The sequence below is a fragment of the Callorhinus ursinus genome, unplaced genomic scaffold, assembly GCF_003265705.2.
Source record: "Callorhinus ursinus isolate GAN/ISIS: 27379988/994484 unplaced genomic scaffold, GSC_fseal_2.0 scaffold51, whole genome shotgun sequence".
Lineage (NCBI taxonomy): Eukaryota > Metazoa > Chordata > Mammalia > Carnivora > Otariidae > Callorhinus > Callorhinus ursinus.
Window position 1 is genome coordinate 7,091,213 of NW_027397113.1, and position 18,446 is coordinate 7,109,658.

At 47.8% G+C, this 18,446-nt stretch overlaps 1 protein-coding gene and 1 long non-coding RNA gene across 2 annotated transcripts in view; one reads left to right on the top strand and one right to left on the bottom strand.

Moving 5' to 3' along the window:
• Positions 1-1,293: 1,293 nt before the first annotated feature.
• Positions 1,294-14,572, bottom strand: LOC141370956 (uncharacterized). The gene is made up of 3 exons (XR_012375484.1): positions 14,245-14,572; positions 13,688-13,742; positions 1,294-2,028 (listed from the first exon to the last, which is right to left on the bottom strand). It is a non-coding gene; the product is annotated as an uncharacterized lncRNA (long non-coding RNA).
• A 3,291-nt stretch (positions 14,573-17,863) lies between these two features.
• Positions 17,864-18,446, top strand: part of ZFTA (zinc finger translocation associated) — a 6,464-nt gene continuing 5,881 nt past the window's right edge. Inside the window, exon 1 of the mRNA XM_073883552.1 lies at positions 17,864-18,129. The gene's annotated coding sequence lies outside the window, so the exon portion shown is untranslated. The remainder of the gene's footprint in view (positions 18,130-18,446) is intronic.

An 18,446-nucleotide genomic window follows, 5' to 3' on the forward strand; every position in this document is an offset into this window, starting at 1 on the left:
GACTTTGTCTTCTCAACACCATGAGACTGCTGAAGATTTCACTTTTTTATTTAGGAGCTTGCAGGAACCTGTAGCTCCTCACGGCCATCAAAATCTCCACTGATTTCTCTTTCTCCCAGTAGAGTCCCTTTGCCTGAGCTAAACTTTTTGTGCCCAGAATTGGCAATTGCCCCAGGGAAGAAGATTTGGGCAGTGATCCTCAGTTCATTCAAGGAGGAAAGCCTCTTCACTCTCTGAAATTTTAGTTCATCTCATTCATTCATAGCATTGCATTTATATTGCATTTATATATATATTGCTCTCTGCTATCTTTAAAAAGATGATTCTTGCAATTTTTCTGTTTTTTTTTTCTTTTTCCCTTCTAATTCTTGCAGTGGGAGCACTGACCTGCTGAAAACTCTGTATCTTCGTTGGAAACAGAGCCTTAAAAAAAAAAAAACATTTAAATTCTAGTTAGTTAACATACAGTGCAATATTGGTTTCAGGAGTAGAATTCAGTGTTTCATCACTTACATACAACACCCTGTGCTCATTAGATCAATGCCCTCCTTAATGCCCGTCACTCATCTAGCCTATCCCCCACCTCTCTCCATCAACCCTCAGTTTGTTCTCTATCATTAAGAGTCTCTTATGGTTTGTTTCCCCCTCTCTTTTCCCCCATTCCCATATGTTCATCTGTTTCTTTTCTTTTTTTTTTATTAAAGATTTTATTTATTTGACAGAGAGAGACACAGTGAGAGAGGGAACACAAGGAGGGGGAGTGGGAGAGGGAGAAGCAGGCTTCCTGCTGAGCAGGGAGCCTGATGTGGGGCTCGACCCCAGGACCCTGGGACCATGACCTGAGCTGAAGGCAGATGCTTAACGACTGAGCCACCCAGGCACCCCCATCTGTTTTGTTTCTTAAATCTCACATATGAGTGAAACCATATGATATTTGTCTTTCTCTGACTGACTTATTTCACTTAGCATAATACAGTCTAGCTCCATCCACATTGTTGCAAGTGGCAAGATTTCATTCTTTTTGTTGGCTGAGTAATATTCCATTGTGTGTGTGTGTGTGTGTGTGTGTGTGTGTGTGTGTGTAGTGGGATTGAGCCCTCTGTTGGGCTCATCGGCAGGGAGTCTACTTGGGATTCTTTCTCTCCCCCTCCCTTTGCCCCTCCCCCCACTTGCACACTCTCTCAAATAAAAATAAATAAATAAAATCTTAAAGAAAAAGAACTTCTGGTTTTAATGGGCTCTAAAGAATAATCAGACTGCTATATTCATTCATATGTTTATTGAATCCTTACCTTGTGCCGGGTTCGGCTGTAGGAGGGAGGAATTTAATCACCATCTATAAAAGGAGGATTGCCAATTTAAGCCTCCAGCTCAGACCCATATGGGCAACAGCCTACTTGACATCAGAGGAATCTCAAACTCAACACATATAAAATTGAATCAGGGATCTCCCTCTAATCAGGATTCTCTTGGAGGTGAGTGGCAGAATTCCAGGTCAAACTGGTTCAAGCCATAAAGGAAAGTTATTGGCTCAGTTAACTGAGAAGTTCAGGGTAACTTTAGGCCTGGCTGATAGTAGGGGCTCACATGATACTGACCAGACTCAGTATCCGTCTTTCTATCTCTTGCTTCTGCTGGCTTCGCTTTCAGGTCTATGTTCCTCACATGGTCGCCAGCAGCCCCAGGCTTACATTCTTCCAGCTCAAGCAACACCAGAACACAGAGATCTCTCTTCCCGATAATTCCATCATTAGCCCCATGCTTGATGCTTGCTGACTTTGCTTGGGTTTTGTGTCCAGCTATGAATCAAGCATTGTAATTTGAAGGAATATTCAGATGGGCCAGATATGAGTCTTGAGCACACTCCTGCAGCTGGTGTTATTTTCTGCTACCCTTGCAAACTGGTGAGAGCCTCTTTTCTGAGAGCTCCATCAAATGTCCAAAGGAGAGCCATCATCAGCCTGGCTTAGGACTCATGGCCTTTTCCAAACCAACCTCTGTGTCCTCTTAGTAGGCCTGGGTCTAGAGCTGCCAGATGTAGTAAATAAAAATAGAAGACATTCAGTTACATTTTAATTTCAGATAAACAATGAATAAAGTTTGAAGATCAGTATGTCCCAAGTATGCTTCCTGTACTTTATTTGGCAACCATACCTGACTTACACTGACTCTTCGATGTGGGGGCTGAGACCAGTCACACCCAAACCACTTGGTTGGAGTGTGAGAAGAGGAAGAATTTCAAAAGGGAAAATGGCAGTGCTGTTTCCAGAAAGAAGCATGGATGTGGGCTGCACAAATATTTGTCCTTGCTCCTCCATGTATGTCTAGCTCATAGCAACATTTTAGCCCTTCCCCAGCTCCTTTACCCCGGAATCTCCCTCTCCTTCCCCAGTCCATCCCCTTGTTTTGTTGAACTTCCTCCTGCAGGAACTCTGGAATCTGCCTCCTTTCTGCATTTCCTCCCACCAGCACTGTATTCCCGGTGGCTACTCATTTCTGTCCTGGTCCAATTCCATAGACCTCTATCCAGTCTTCCTGCCTCTACTCTTTGTTCTTCTGCAATGTATTTCCACAGTTATCTTTTCAAATTATAAATCTGATAATCACACACACAGTGCTTAAAAACCCTTCAGTTACCTCCCCTTGCACTTAGAAAAAAGATCGAAATCCTTAACAGAGCCTTTAAAACCCTGCATGTTTGGCCCTGCCTCACACCATACCTCATCCATGCTACTTTACTTTTGTTTTGTTTTTAAAGATTTTATTTTGACGCAATCTCTACACCTAACATGGGGCTCAAACTCACAACCCTAAGATCAAGAGTTGCATGCTTTACTGACTGAGCCAGCCAGGTACCTCAGTACTTTCTTCTCCTTTTTTTTTTTTTTTTTAAGATTTTATTTATTTATTTGAGAGAGAGAGCATGAATGGGGGGGTAGGGTTGGGGAGATATGGGAGGAGCAGAGGGAGAGGAAGAGGGAGAAGCAGACTCCCCGCCGAGCAGGGAGCCCACCACAGGGCTCGACCCCAGGACCCTGGGATCATGACCTGAGCCTAAAGCAGATGCTTAACCTACTGAGCCACCCAGGTGCCCCAGTACTTCCTTCTTAATTGGAGTCTGTTCCCTTTGCACATGCTAGAATGCCTGGAATGATCTTCCTCACCTGCACTCACCTGATCCTCTCCTGCCCTGCCTTTAAATCTCTCCATTACTCTGACTTTCTCAGGTGAATCTTTTTCTGACCACCTAGACCCATGGCTGGACCCACTTTTTCAGAGCTCAACAAACTTCTCCTTGAGTACAATCCCCAGAGACCTTCCCCAATGCTTCCAAGACCTCTGAAGTGTCCATAGGCATCTTTTCCCTGCCTCCTCTGGAATCCTGTCAGAACTGCCTTCAACTCCTGAGATCCTTCCCTTCTGGAACAATCCTGCTACTCTGCTTCTATTAACCCAAGCTTTCAAACTCAGTGGCCCGCTAATTCTCCCACAGCAGTGAGAACAAAAAACAATACACCCCCTCTCCCTGAAAAAATGTTGTTAAAATCAGTTTGAGGGGCGCCTGGGTGGCTCAGTCGTTAAGCGTCTGCCTTCGGCTCGGGTCATGGTCCCAGGGCCCTGGGATCGAGCCTCGCATCGGGCTCCCTGCTCCGCGGGAAGCCTGCTTCTCCCTCTCCCACTCCCCCTGCTTGTGATCCCTCTCTCGCTGTGTCTCTCTCTGTCAAATAAATAAAATCTTAAATAAATAAATTAATTAATAAATTAAAAAAAATAAAATCAGTTTGAGTTGGGTTTTCTGTCATTTACCACAGAAGTATTCTGACTCATACTAAGAGCTAGGATTAATGAAGCATTAAGCAACCATCGGCATGTTCTGCGTCGGGTGACAGGTTAGAGAAAAGGGACAGAAGAATCCCAAATGGCCAGTTTTGACACATTTAAAGAGGGTCAGGAATGAAGTCCTTGCTAGTCAATTACCCCTTGTTCTCCATTTCTGCTTGTGGCCAAATCAAGGAGTTGGACCATTGTGGGACTTGTCCTGAGTAGGGTGGAGAAGCACTGGGAAGACGAATATCCTCAAATGTTTATGTCAGATGAGGAAGAGTAGGACACTGGGACCATCTTGGAGACATCCCTGCAACCAGGAGCAGGGGACCCAACAGCAGGCCAGCATCTGAGGCTCGTTCTGAGGACCTTTGAATGCATCCATCCAGGCTTTCTGCACTGGTGGGAGCCCAAGTCACTTGAGCCCTGGCTCTTAGGATTATCTTTCCCTTGGATAGGGGCATGTAGGTTATCCTGTATTTTCTCAATGATCATGTTGCCCCAATTAATTGTATAGTGTGCTTCATTGGACCAGGTCCTCTGGTAGCTTAATCAGAAACCGGAGAGCCAGAGCTAGGGTTTTTATCTGTGAGTCAACCTCGGTGGCAATATCTGTAACAGATGTTCAAGAAACAAGAGTTACATGAAAGAGTAAAAGAAAAAATAAACGTGTTTGAGAATAAACTGTATGGTGTGGGGGAAGTGCAAGAAATTTGGAAAGTTCCAGGATTAACACTATAGAGGGATACCATTTATTTAAACCTTACAAACATGAAAGTCATTGATTTATGTTTTTTTTTAAAAGATTTTATTTATTTATTTGAGAAAGAGAATGAGAGAGAGAGAGAGCACGAGAGGGGGGAGGGTCAGAGGGAGAAGCAGGCTCCCTGTTGAGCAGGGAGCCCGACGTGGGACTCGATCCCAGGACTCCAGGATCATGACCTGAGCCGAAGGCAGTCACTTAACCAACTGAGCCACCCAGGCGCCCCTGATTTATGTTGTTGATGGATACCTGGGCAGTAACAGTATCGGAGTGGTATGGGAATGACAAGCAGATCATAGGATGGGTTCACTTGGGGAGGAGGGAGAGAGGGTAAGGGAGCCGGAAGGCTTGCGGAGGAGCTCAACTGTCTCCGTAATATTTCTTTTCTTAGCAAATCTTATGCAGCAAATTTGTCAAAATGTTTAGGGGCACCTGGGTGGCTCAGTCGGTTAAGCATCTGCCTTTGGCTCGGGTCAGGATCCCAGGGTCCTGGGATTGAGCCCCACATTGGGCTCTCTGCTCAGCAGGGAGCCTGCCTCTGCCTCTCTCCCTGCTCATGCTATCTCTGTATCTCTCTCTCACTCTCTATCTCAAATAAATGAATAAAATCTTTAAAAAACAAAAACTTCCTTTAGGAACATTTTCCAGCTCCTCTGTTCCAGTTATCAGCCAGGCTCTTCCTTCAATGGGACTGCCCAAGGAGGACCTGAGGCACTGGGAATGGATGGCTCCAATGTGCCCTGAGTGACCCTGGCCCTTGCAGGCTGGGACCAGACATCCCAAAAGGAGCCTGTGCTGGCTGGAGACACAACACGGTGGACGAAGGATCCGAGTCAGAGAATCAAAGGGAAGAGACAAGGTGCAATAAACGAGGGGTTCTGGATTTGATAGAGGCTCCAAAGTTTCCAACTTGTGACCTGTTCACTGAATTAAACATGGCGGCCGTAGACGGAGATGGCTCTATTAGAGCGGCACCTGCGTAAGCAAACCTAAACCCAAGCCTATAAGTCCCTCAAGGTTATGAAAGCAAAACCTAAGAACCGCCACTCAATAGCCAACTAGGATGTAAGCTATAGCCCATCAATAATTTCCTCCCTTTGCTTCTACCTCTTCCCCATAAATAAAGTTTCTCCCATCTCCCCCTGACGGAGTGCTTCTAACTCATGTGGAGAACAAAGGTAAAAGAAATACAGAAAAAAATTAAACTTCCTTACAACTGACAGCCCAGGGTGCCTGGGTGGCTCAGTTGGTTAAGCGACTGCCTTCGGCTCAGGTCATGATCCTGGAGTCCCAGGATCGAGTCCCACATCGGGCTCCCTGCTCAGCAGAGAGTCTGCTTCTCCCTCTGACCCTTTTCCCTCTCGTGCTCTCTAACTCTCATTCTCTCTCTCTCAAATAAATAAATAAAATCTTTAAAAAAAAACTTTTAAAAAAATAAGAAATAAAAATAAACAACTGACAGCCCATTGGCAAGTATCTGGGGCAGGAAGAGTGACCTAGTGACCTTCCTCCAGGGACTCAACTGCCTCTATGTTAACACTTGGCTAGAGGCAAAGGCAACCTTAGCTTGACATTAGCCCGACCTCCAGGATCCTTGAAGTCTCCTTTAACATATGAAAATCCCTTTGGAAAGGTCCTTCATCTCTACCCACCCCCACAAGATACATGTTAGCAATCATCCTCCAAGCATATGGGCCACTGAACTCCATCTGAAGGGTCTCATGACTCAGGTTTTATTAGAAAGTAGTAAATGACACCTCAAGGTCCTGGAAACCTTAGAGACTTACACTCTCCCTAACCCCCTTCCAACTTGCAAGTCATTCCTCACAGCCCCCGTGCAGCTCTCTCTGCCCACGGGTCCTGTCCCTGTGCCTTAATAAAACCACCTTTTTTTTGCATCGAAGACGTCTCAAGAATTCTTTCTCAATTGTTTGCTCCCCGACCCCAACGTTTCACATCATTACCACTTTCACCTCAGTGATACCCAATTCGAATTGATTTTTGCTCAAATAAACACCTAAAATTGTAATATGCCTCAGTTTATCCTTTCACCCTTGTGGTCGGCAGGGGGATCCGAAGGAGACCCCCAAAGGCCCAGGAGCAGCGAGCAGCCAGCCGCATGGGCTCATTGAGCTCATTGCTTTCTCCCTGGCTCTGGAGGGGGTGGGGTCCCTCTCTGATTTGACCTCCTTGGGTTTTTGCTTTTAAAAGATCTCTCTGAATTTCTTCATGTTTCTTTCTCCAGGCTGGGTCCGGGGTCAGCTAATGTAAAACAAACTGGACTGGGTCCAGGATCAGACTAGGTCCAACTTAGAAACTGGACTGGGTCCAAGGTCGGACCAGGTCTGAATTAAGCTGGATTGGGTCCAGTGCAAGGCCTCGGGTAACAAGGGGGAAAAAAAGAGAGAAAAAATTATGTTCCTCTGAATCCAAACAATCTGGGCCTCCTCCATCTGGGACCCCAGCTAAATAGAGGTATAAAAATTAGGGGCCCAGAACCTGTGTTTTTTTGAACCAGTGGACTAACCTTACTAAAGATAATCTGGAAATTCCTCTAGAGAAAAAGGATCTCAAATTTTCCCCAAAACAATGGGACGCATTTTTTTTTTTTTTTTATGGGTATGAAGAAGCTGCTAAGAAACTAGGTGAATAAGGGCGCCTGGGTGGCTCAGTTGGTTAAGCGTCTGCCTTCAGCTCAGGTCATGATCTCAGGGTCCTGGGATCGAGCCCCACATTGGGCTCCGTGCTCAGTGGGGAATCTACTTGTCCCTCCCCCTCTGCCTCTTCCCTCCCTGTGCTCACACCCTCTCTCTCTCAAATAAATAAATAAAATCTTAAAAAAAAAAAGCTAGGTGAGTAAAAAACTGCATCTTTAAAACATTCTTTACAAAAGCCAAATGAAAACCTTAAGCAACAAGCTGATGGTGAATCTATGGTCCACACTGACTAACTTGTCTGAGAGCTCCTTCCCTTTACCTCCTCTCTCTAAATATTCTGAACCTACGAATCCCTTTACTCAATTGCCTTTTCATTCAGAAGATGGCTAGAAGTTTTTTTTAATCTATTTATTATTTTTTAAGATTTTATTTATTTGAGAAAGAGACAGACAGAAAGCACGTACTGGAGAGAGCACAAGCAGAGCAGAGAGGCACGGGGAGAGGGAGAAGCAGACTCCCCGCTGAGCAGGAAGCCTGATGCGGGACTCGACCCCAGGACCCTGAGATCATGACCTGAGCCTAAGGCAGATGCTTAACTGACTGAGCCACCCAGGCCCCCCCGCCATCTACTTATTTTGGAAGTAAACTCTATCCCCAATGTGGGGCTCAAACTCATGACCCCAAGATCATGACCCTACATGATCTGCTGTCAGCCAGGTGCCCCAGGAATTTAGAATTCCAATTGGAGCTTACCATCTGGGGCTCCCGGATCTCTGCCAATTTATTAATATGACATTAAGACCTGGTGTCACCCAAAAATGGATGCCTGAAGCCAAATGGGAAGACACTGAGAGCGATATTAAAGACCCACATAGTACTCACTCTGCCGAGGATGGGCCAAAACACACTAGAAAAATAGCCCAAGACCTATTTGAGAGGATTGATAAAATATTTCCTCAAAAGACTGATGGTTCTATCATCCGATCTTACAAACAAAGGAAAGATGAACCAGTCTCAGACTATAAGACAAGATTGGAAACACTTTTTGTGAAACACTCTAGGCTTTATGACACACAGGCACAGAAAATGCTCTGGCTTCCTTATTCATTAGCAGGCTCGGGTCCAAACTCAGTGGCCTGATAAAGGGACAGAAGCTGGGCTGCAAAGCCACCCTTCTCGCTGAGCATTTTGAAAAAACCTCAAAGCCAGATACAATGCAAAAGCCAATATACTTATGGCCCTGAAGATACATAACAGCTCCAAGGGCGGAAGAACCTCCATGCACACGTCAGGTCAGAACCTAGAGGTCCCCCACACAGGAATACTGCACCCCTAAATGTCTGCCTACCTGCCTTGTAAACGACCAGGGGCATGGTTGTTAACACCCCCTGTCGAACCCATCTTCTCATAGACCTCCATCTATGAATCCAGATTGTTTCTCCACTGGGGGAAGTCTTGCAAAATTAGATCACCAAAATAATCATAAGCATTGATGCGGCTCCGAGGGCTCCTCAGGTAAATTGCTCCCCGCAATGCCTCTAAATGAGCAAGGGGATGCTACAGTAAACATTCACGGAGGAGCCTGTTTAAAACCGGTGGAGCCCAGAGCCACTTTATCTATGCAAGACCCTGCTTTCATAAAGGGGCAAACCCCTCGGAGTAAAGAGAGGATTTCTGTCGTGGGGATTTCTTTTTTTTTTTTTAAGATTTTTTTTTTTAATTTATTCATTCGAGACACAGAGATACAGAGAGAGAACATGAGCAGGGGGAGAAGCAGAGGGAGGGGGAGAAGCAGGCCCCCCGCTGAGCAGGGAGCCCAATGTGGGGCTCGATCCCAGGACCCTGGGATCATGACCTGAGCCGAAGGCAGATGCTTTACGGACTGAGCCACCCAGGAGCCCCTGTAGTGGGGACTTCTAAGCAAATTCAAAGTGTACCTGTATCTAAACCAGTCCAGATGACACTAGGACCATTTTTGGGGACCCATACGCTCCTCCTTTGTGGCCCTGTCCCAGTAAAACTGTGAGGACGAGATCTGCTTTCTAAATTGAGGAGTCCTAGAAAATTTAACTCAGAAGGAGAAATGACCTTCGGGGAGCCCGGGTGGCGCAGTCGGTTAGGCGTCCAGCTGTTGATCTCAGCTCAGGTCCTGATCTCAGGGTCGTGAGATCGAGCCCTGTGTGGCATTCACCACTCAGAGTAGAGTCTGCTTGGGATTCTCTCTCTCCCTCTGCCTCTGCCCCTCCCGCTGCTCTCGTTCTAAATAAATTAATTAATTAATTAAATCTTAAAAAATAAGAAGAATTTAAAAAATAAAATAAAATAGAAAGCATAAGAGCCCTGATCTCTCAAAAGTGCCTGAATGCCTATGGGCTTTTTCTTCAACCAACAAAGGCAAAATTAAGAGAGCTGAACCCGTACAAATATTCCAAACCCCTGCCTCAATTGACTTAATAGCCACTAAAACCAGAAGGCATATAAGGGCTCTCACCAATTGGAGAAGACTAAATGAAGCAAGGGCTGGCTCTTGCAACGTTCCCATCTTACCCGTTAAAAAAAATCAAATGGGCGCCTGGGTGGCTCAGTCAGCTCAGGTCATGATCCCAGGGCTCTGGGATCCAGCCCGGCATTGGGCTCCCTGCTCAACAGGGGAGTCTGCTTCTCCCTCTCCCTCTGCCTCTGCTCGTGTGCTCTCGCTCACTCTCTCTTTCAAATAAATAAATACAATCTTTAAAAAAAAAAATCAAATGAACGAAGTTGGAGTTTTGTCCAGGAGCTGGGTGTAGTCAGTAAAATTGTGACTCCAGGGTTCCCTGGAGTTCCAAATGCCCAACACCTTGCTGTCTAATGTAACTAGAGACTCAAAAAATGTTTCGCAGTGGTGGATCTCAGTTCTGCTTTCTGTAGTAGCCCAGTTGACAAGAAGAATCAATATTTATCCACCTTCACTTGGAAAAACCAGCAATATACCTGGATTGCTGAAGGCCCTTCCTTATTTTTCACAGGTTTTATTTACATCAGGTCTTGGCAAACTTACAGCTCCCTAACAACTCTACAGTCACTTGACATGTAGATGACCTACTGGTACGTTCCCTGCCTAGGAGGGAGGCCTAAGAAATAAATTTGATTTATCTATTATGGCAATTAGCTTGCAAAGACCACAGGCTTCCAAGGAAAAACTGCGGTTCCCAAAAGGCAAGGCCCACAACGTTAGGACATGATTTGATTGCAAAAGGCAGTCTCTCTCTCACCTGAAAGAATAAAGACTATCCAAGACTTCCCCAGACTCACAACTAAGCGGCAATTAAGGAGTTTCCTTGGACTTGCAGGATATCATGGATCTTGGGTTCCAAAATTTTCTCTGATCACGACTCCCCTGTATGAGCTTACAAGGATCCCAATTCCAGAGCCCTTACCCTGGGAAGATAATCGTGCCAACTAACATTAGTCCTGCAACAAATTCTCGCCCTAGGGCTCCTAAATTATACTAAATCTTTTATCTCATTTGTCCACAGCACGATCAGCAGGCTCTAGGAATTCTAACAGAGCAGCATGGAAGAAAACATAGACCAATCGCTTACTATAGCTTACAGTTAGACCCAGTAGCCAGACCATATCCAAACTGTTGGAAAGCACTAGCTATAGCTGCCAGACTGGCGGAACTGGTATTAGGACATGACTTATACTTACAAGTACCCCATGCTCTCTGATCAGGTTCATTGTTTCTCAGCAGGCAGACTTATATCTTATGAGAACCTTCCCCTCTCACCTTCTAACCTCCATCTTAAGCGGTTGGCAACTTGTTCAGCCAGCTCTGCTACTCTACTTCCCCTGCTTGACAACCGTACGGACCACCATACCTGGGTGGGCGTGAGGTCATGGCTCGCACTGACTCACAGGACACACTGGAAAACCCAGATGTGATATTCTTGGTCGATGCGTCCCATGCTAAGAATTCACTAGGGAAATATCGAGCGCGATATGCTGCAACACCTCAATATAAACTATTGGAAAGGGGGGTGCCTGGATGGCTCAGTTGCTTATCAGGTCATGACCCTGGGGTCCTGGAATCGAGTCCTGCATTGGGGTCCCTGCTCAGCAGGGAGCCTGCTTCTCCCTCTCCCTCTGCAGCTCCCCCTGTTTGTGCTCTCACTCTCTCTCTGTGTGCGTCAAATAAATAAATAAAATCTTAAACTATTGGAAAGGGAAATCTTCCCCAACTTAAGTCAGTGCGATGAAGCAAAACCACATGCCCTCCCTCAGGCTTGTCAGCTATCCAGAGTAAAATCAGTAAGCATTTATACTGATAGCAGATATATCTTTGGGATGGTCCATGACTTGGGCATGTTATGGAAACAGAGAGGGTTCCTCACTTCTAACAGAACCCCCATCAAAAGTGGGCCCCAAGTAGTAAATGAACCACTCCCTGCTATTCTATTCCCTAGCAATTTGCAATGATTAACACTAAAGTTCATACTAGAAAAACAGAAGCTGAGTATCAGGGAAGTACTCTAGCAGACTTCTATGCTACATCGGCCAGCACTAAAATTATTCCAATGGGCAACTTGAATGAACGAGGGTGCAAATGTAATACTAGATGAGGACTCAGAGGGCTGAGGGCCCAGAGGGCTGCCAGGTTCTTTTCGAATGCCATCAGCAAAAGCCCTACATTCTGCAACTCATTGTGGGACAGATAAAATGATCCAAATTATGAAAAAGTAGGGGTGGGGTAACTGCTCCGATGTCGCATAATTGGTTTACCAATTTTGGTTACCAAATTGGTCAGCCAGTTTCTGAGCTGATTTGTCCAACCCATAATCCTGGAAAGACTGTTAAGGTAGTAGATGGAGCATTCCCACCACCTACTGGGCCATGTGAAGATTTACAAATGGATTTCATTCAATTGCTCCCTGCAATGGGTTATCAATATGTTCTTGTGATTGTATGTTCTTGGGATGTATTAAAACCTTCCCACGCAGAAGGGCTGACACCACAACCATGACTAAGAAACTTTTAGAAAATGTATTTCCTTATGGAAATATGGGTTATCCCATATTTGGATATGGGGTATCCAAAGAGAGATCTCCAGTGACAGGGGGACCCATTTCACTGGGTAAATAAGTAAAGAATTAAATAAGGCTCTGCTGACACAATGGCATTACCATTGTCCTTACCATCCTCAGTCATCTGGTAAAGTTGAACGGACAAGTGGCTACTTAAAACTAAAGCTACCTAAATTAACAAAACCAACTGGATTGCCACAGCCAAAAGTTCTACCATTGGCTTTGATGGCAATTAGATCAACACCTATGGGAAAGCATAAAGTAATGCCTTTTAAAAGAAAAGTAACAGGAAGACCCATGCCTTTGGCTGATAGAAACCCATGTGTTTCCTGTACTCACAAATTCTGATATGACTCAGTATTGTAAAGTTTTAATTCATTATGCCAAAGTGTATTTCCACCAGGTAAAGGAAGCTTTCTGTGATTCTCCTACAGATAGTCAAAACTTCCACAACTTAGAACCTGGAGAGTGGGTCTTCTGGAAACAACACCTAGAAAGATTGCCCTTGAACCTCGTTAGAAGGGGCCACACCAGGTTCTCCTTACCACCCAGGTGGCAGCCAAACTTCAGGGACTTGAAACTTGGGTCCACATCTCCCAATTGAAAAGGGCTCCTCCAGACTCTTGGGACTGCGTTCCAGCAAGAGATGTAAAATTAAAACAGACTGGGGAGATTCCTCCCCAGAAGCAGTCAACATCTTAAGGCGGACAGCTCTCCCGAGATCACTGATCAAGATCTTCATCTCCAATATGAAATCTTTATCCCTTTTGTCTATTTGCTATTGGCTTTTCTATTAATGCATGGGAAGACAGCACTGTAATTAGATTTCACAAATACTACTACTGCAGGAAACTTCGCTAACTGCTGGGTTTGCCATGCCATGCCACCATCAGGACATAAAGGGAGAAACCCCCTTAATTCACCCTATAAATAACTTCACTGACATCCCACATGCCACTGTATGCCTAAACTTCCCACAAGCCCCTTTTATAAAGTTAAAATGCTAAATCCACAGACCCTCAGTCTTTGCCTCAATTTAACCTAACCCTGGGATGGGAAAATGAGATCTGTTGGAGAGGAAAAAAAAGAAAAAAAATATATATGACATTGCAGAGCAGTCAGTGTTAATCAGCCCGTTTTTAGACTTGCTTTCAGGCCCATATATTTCAGTGGTCTTTCAATATGCGATAATACAGTATTTAAATCTTGGTTGAATGATGCTAACACCTCTATACCAACCAATGGGTCCACACATGCTAATACTTATGAGGGAGCCCTAGGTACACCCTCTGGTGTTCTGTTGACCCTTCATCATATCTCAGAAACTCAACATTGGTCCACTCCTTTGAATTTATACTATTGACCAAAAAGAAGTTTACCAGCAGATGTATCCCTCTGGATAGGTGTCATTTGGACGGTCCCTTCTTCCTTCACCTGAAATTAGTACAAACAAATATGTGATTAAAAACTTATCCTTAACCTTGACAACCATCGCCGAATCTACTGCTAAGGCCATGGTTGGACAACAGACGTCCCTACACTCTCTTGTTAATGGGGTTTTAGATAACAGAATTGCTTTCGATTACTTGCTGGCTGAAAAAGGAGATGTCTGTGCCACAGTAAAAACCTTCTACTGCGCCTGGATCAACACTTCTGGTTTTGTAGAAATTCGAATAGGAGAAATTAATGAACAAGCTACCTAGCTAGAACAGGTTGATACCTCATCAGGTACAAGCTTTGATTTAGGTGGTTCCAATTGAATTGGCTCATGGGGGCCCTGGCTAAGAGCAGACTTCAGCCTCTCATCCTACTCATAGTCAGCATTTATCATCTCTCTGGTGCACTGAGTTCTCTCCGAGATTGTCCACGAATGTTTGCAGCCATCAGCACATCAGACAGTCTCCCCACGCTTGGAGAAACAAGAAACAAGACTCACAACAGGGGCGCCTGGGTGGCTCAGTCGGTTAAGCATCTTCCTTTGGTTCAGGTCATGATCCCAGGGTCCTGGGATTGAGCCTGCTCAGTGGGGAGCCTGCTTCTCCCTCTCCTCCACGCTCGTGCTCTCTCTCATTATTGCTGTTGCTATCTCTGTCTCTCTCACTCTCAAACAGAAAAACAAACAAACCAAAACAAAACAAAAAAACAAAAAACGCACAACAGACGAACGGCCAAAGCAATTCTTCAATGGATTTGACATCATAACCACGAGTTTCACGATAAGGTAAGAACAATTTAACTCTGATGATGACTGAGAGTGGTACAAATACCGAATTTGTGGTCAATCTATTACCATGCAAGGATGACCAAATGGAAACAATTGTTAAATTAATTCAACAAGGAGGCCATTAGACTGAGGTGGCTCTCACCCCCTGGCGCCTATGTAAGCAAATCCAAATCTAAGCCTGTAAATACCTCAAGGTGACTAAAATGAGACCAAAGGACAATGGATTGCCAACAGCCACCTAGGGTTCAAGCTATAGCCAATCAATACCTTCCTTATTTTGCTTCCGCCTCTTCTCTATTAAAGTTTTTCCCCAGCTCCCGTTGATGGAGTGCGTCTAACCACTTCTGGTTTGGCACTGCCCCACTTGAACTGATTTTGTGCAAATAAATTCCTAAAATGTTAATATGCCTCAGTTTATCGTTTACCAGACCTCGTTCTGTCTCCGCCTTCCAAATCTGTTTCCTTTTATATCTCTGTGCCCCTGCTCCCAAGGCTTGGAGTTAGCCTGGGCCTTTCTCTGATCAGCACGGTGAGCCCTGCACCAGGCCCTGTGGATTCTACCCTCTTGTTGGCTCAATCAAGGACAGCAGCTAGCCTCTAAGGGGGCCTTTGTTAAAAATTAGTGAAAAGGGCCCCCCTTGCGGCTAGTGAATTCCCTCTGGGCAGAAGCCGCTTTCAGGTGCTTGCCTAACACATTGCTCCTTGGTGAGAAGAGGTATCCTCTCTTCCTGGCAGACACTGAGGTGCATGACTCAGCTGGGGGCACAGGGGGCCCCTTGTGTGCTGGGAAGATTGCACGCACATACTGTGGCCCCGCTTGAACCTTTTGCCTCCCCTCCATTTGCCCTGCAGCAGCTGCCTCAATGTTATTCGTACCGCAGGCGTGGACTGCTTGCCAGGGTCCCCATCTTTCTCTCCTCACTCCCTCCCTCGTGGGGGGGATGTGAATCCCGTGAATCCACAGGACGATCAGGGCTGCCTCCAGAATGCCTTGTGCACTGGCTCCAGGCACTCCTCATGCTTTCAGGACAAATGCAGACTCTTAGCCCGGCACCCAAGGCCCTGGCCCTGCTCATTCCTGTTTCCTTTTCTGCCTCTCCCACTGGAAATCCTCCATCACTCGGCACTTCCCTGGCCTTGGCTAGGAAAGCGCTAGCTCCTTTCTCCTCTTGGCAACCCGTCCTGACCTTTCAAGACTTGTCTCAGTATCTTCCCTCGAAGTCTTCTCAGATTGGGTGGCCTTTCTCTTGGCTCTTATCACCCTATGTTGCAACTAAGCCTGGCTAACCATTAGGCACTGAGGACATAGCGCCTAGAACCCATGAGATCTATAGGGGCCCATGGAAACAACTGAATTTACTTTAAAATCAGAAGAGAAAGGTGACATTCAAAGGTCAGAGAAGAGGCATTAATTTTTCTCACATCAGAGAAAATAAAGAAGTTTGTAGGGCCCACAAAAATCTATTAAATCTTTTTTTTTTTTTTTTTTAAACAGGGGAAGATACCCATGGAGGCAAAAGTCCTGAGGTCCCATGGAAAGCCCCAGGGTGGTCCTGGTTACCACTGTTTCCCCATCCCGCAGTAGACCCGGTAAAGGAAAAATCTGCTAGGAAGGGTGGATGAAACATTGCCCCCCCCCTTCCCGGCTGTGTTAGGTAATTTTTTCAGTGATGAGAGTGAAGCTTCATCTTCATAGGGTAGCTGTGAGAATCACTTGGTGAGAATGCTTCAGGACTACAGAGCTGGGAGCTGTTTCTGGAGCCGTGCGGGATGCGGGCAAGGAGAGAAGCACCACACATTAAAAAATGGCTCCAGGTGGCTTTGATACCTTTCTTTTGGTAACAAATAAAATGATCCTACTTAAGGGCGCCTGGCTGGCTCATGGATAGAGCGACTCTTGATCTGGAGGTTGTAAGATCGAGCCCCACGTTGGATGTAGAGATTACTTAAAAATAAAGTCTTAAAAAAATTACCCTATTTATACCGGTAGAGGAAGATCTGGCAGGACATATAACCAAAGTGTCTCACAGTGGCCAGCCCTGATCGTGGGTTCCCTTTGTGATTTTTTTTTTAAACCCATACTTAGGAGCATTTGAAGGTCAGGTCTGTATCTCATTTTCCCTTTGTGGCCCTGGGCTCCGCACAAGTGAAGGACATAATGAACCTCCCGGCAAGCATCAGCACCAGGGCCCCGAGTCCTGACAGGCTGAAAGGAGTGCAGCTCTTCCTTGAAAGCAAGGCCAGCGGTGCAGAGAACAGAGCTGTAGGGCCGAGACTCAGTTTACCCAAGGTGATATCTCTCGCGGGTCATCGTGGGGACAACAGCTCCAAGTGGTGACAGACACCTGCAGGCATAAGAAATTTTGGTTCTGGGCCGCTCTTCGCGAACACTTAAGGGATAGGCTTCCTGTGTTCCAAGTATTTAATCTATCCCATGGCTCCCGAAGGGCTGGAATTGTTTCATTTTTATAAGCGGTCGCTGCCTGTTAAGTCATAAACAGTATCAGTCTTGTCTGTCTCGTTCACAGCCCAGCGCCTACAAGCGTGTTGGCACACAGTAGGTACTGGGTGGGTGAACGAGTCTGTCCAGGGTTACTTCTTTAACGGATCGCTGGGTACCTCCCCAGCGAAAAGCATAAAACCCACCTCTAGATAATAAGACCCTGCATGGCCTCCGCACCCTGTAATTTGGATCTCTAGGAATCGCCTTTGTTGTGGGCGACCAACCCCAGGCAAAGCAAGCACCTGCTCCTCCAGCCGGTCCTCGCGGAAAGACCCCAGGCTGCCGCGCCCCTGGCTGCTTCTCCGGGTCCCTTCTCTCCGCTTCCTGGGAGCTGGGGCCCCCGAGGCATCCCGGGGCTTGCGGCCAGGGTGCGCCCCAGCGCTTCGCAGCCGTGGGGGCGCGCGTTCCGAGGTGCCCGACACCCCGCCCGGGGTCAGCGTTCTTCGCCTCCTCGGGCCGGGCGGGGGTTCTGGGGCTGCGTCAAGGGTCTCTTCTGGCACCCCGCAGGCCTCCGGGGGCCGGAGCCTGAGTCACCGCGGCGCACGCCCTCTCCTCCCGGCTCTCAGTCTGGGGCCCCCTCCGTCCCGCAGCGTCGGGCCCCGGCACAGCCGGCTTTCCCCGAATCTACTGCGAGCCCCCTCTTCCCAGCCCGAGTCTCTGCGGCCGCGGCCCCCGCTCCCGGCCGGCTCTCGGGGAGCTCCGCGCGTCCGCCCCTCCAATGGAGGAGCCCGAACTCCCGGCGCTCCGGGGCGGCTCCCGCGGGAGGGGGCGCGGCCGCCCCCGCGGCTCCACCCTCTCGGCGGGGCCGCGGCCATCTGGGGCCCCTGCCAGTCGCGTCCGCTCTGGGGCCCGCGCCGAGCTCGCGCGGGAGGAGGCACCCCGGCTGGGACCTGGGCCTCCCACCAGGCGGTCCCCAGCCGGCGCCGGTGAGGGGAGCCAGGCGCTGAGATGCCCCGAGGGGGCAGTGGCTGCGAGCTGAGCCCGGGTGGAAGCGCGTCGCAGCGGACGCGGGCGCCCCTCGCCACTTCGGTGACCCTTCAGGAGCCGGGACCGGAGCCCCGGAGGCGGCGGCGCGGGCCCGCGAGGGCGGCGAGGTCTGTGCTCCTAACGTCCGGGGCGGGCGCCGGCTGCGGAGCCTCGGGCCAGCTCGTCGCCTCCCGCCTCTCCCCCCCAGCCCCCCGCGAGCTGGCAGGAGGAAATAGCGCGCGGCCCCTTTAAATTTACCCAGGAGCCCTTAAAGGAGCCCCAGGGGCCCCAGACAGGAGTCCCCACCCCGGTCCAGCCCGCGCCGCCGAGCGAGCAGCCAGCCGTCCGTGCGGCCAGCCGCCCCGTGCATGCGCCCCGCGCCCCGGGGCCCCGAGCACCGAGCGCCCCGCGCGGGCCGCCGCCGGCCCCGCGGCCCCGCGCCCCG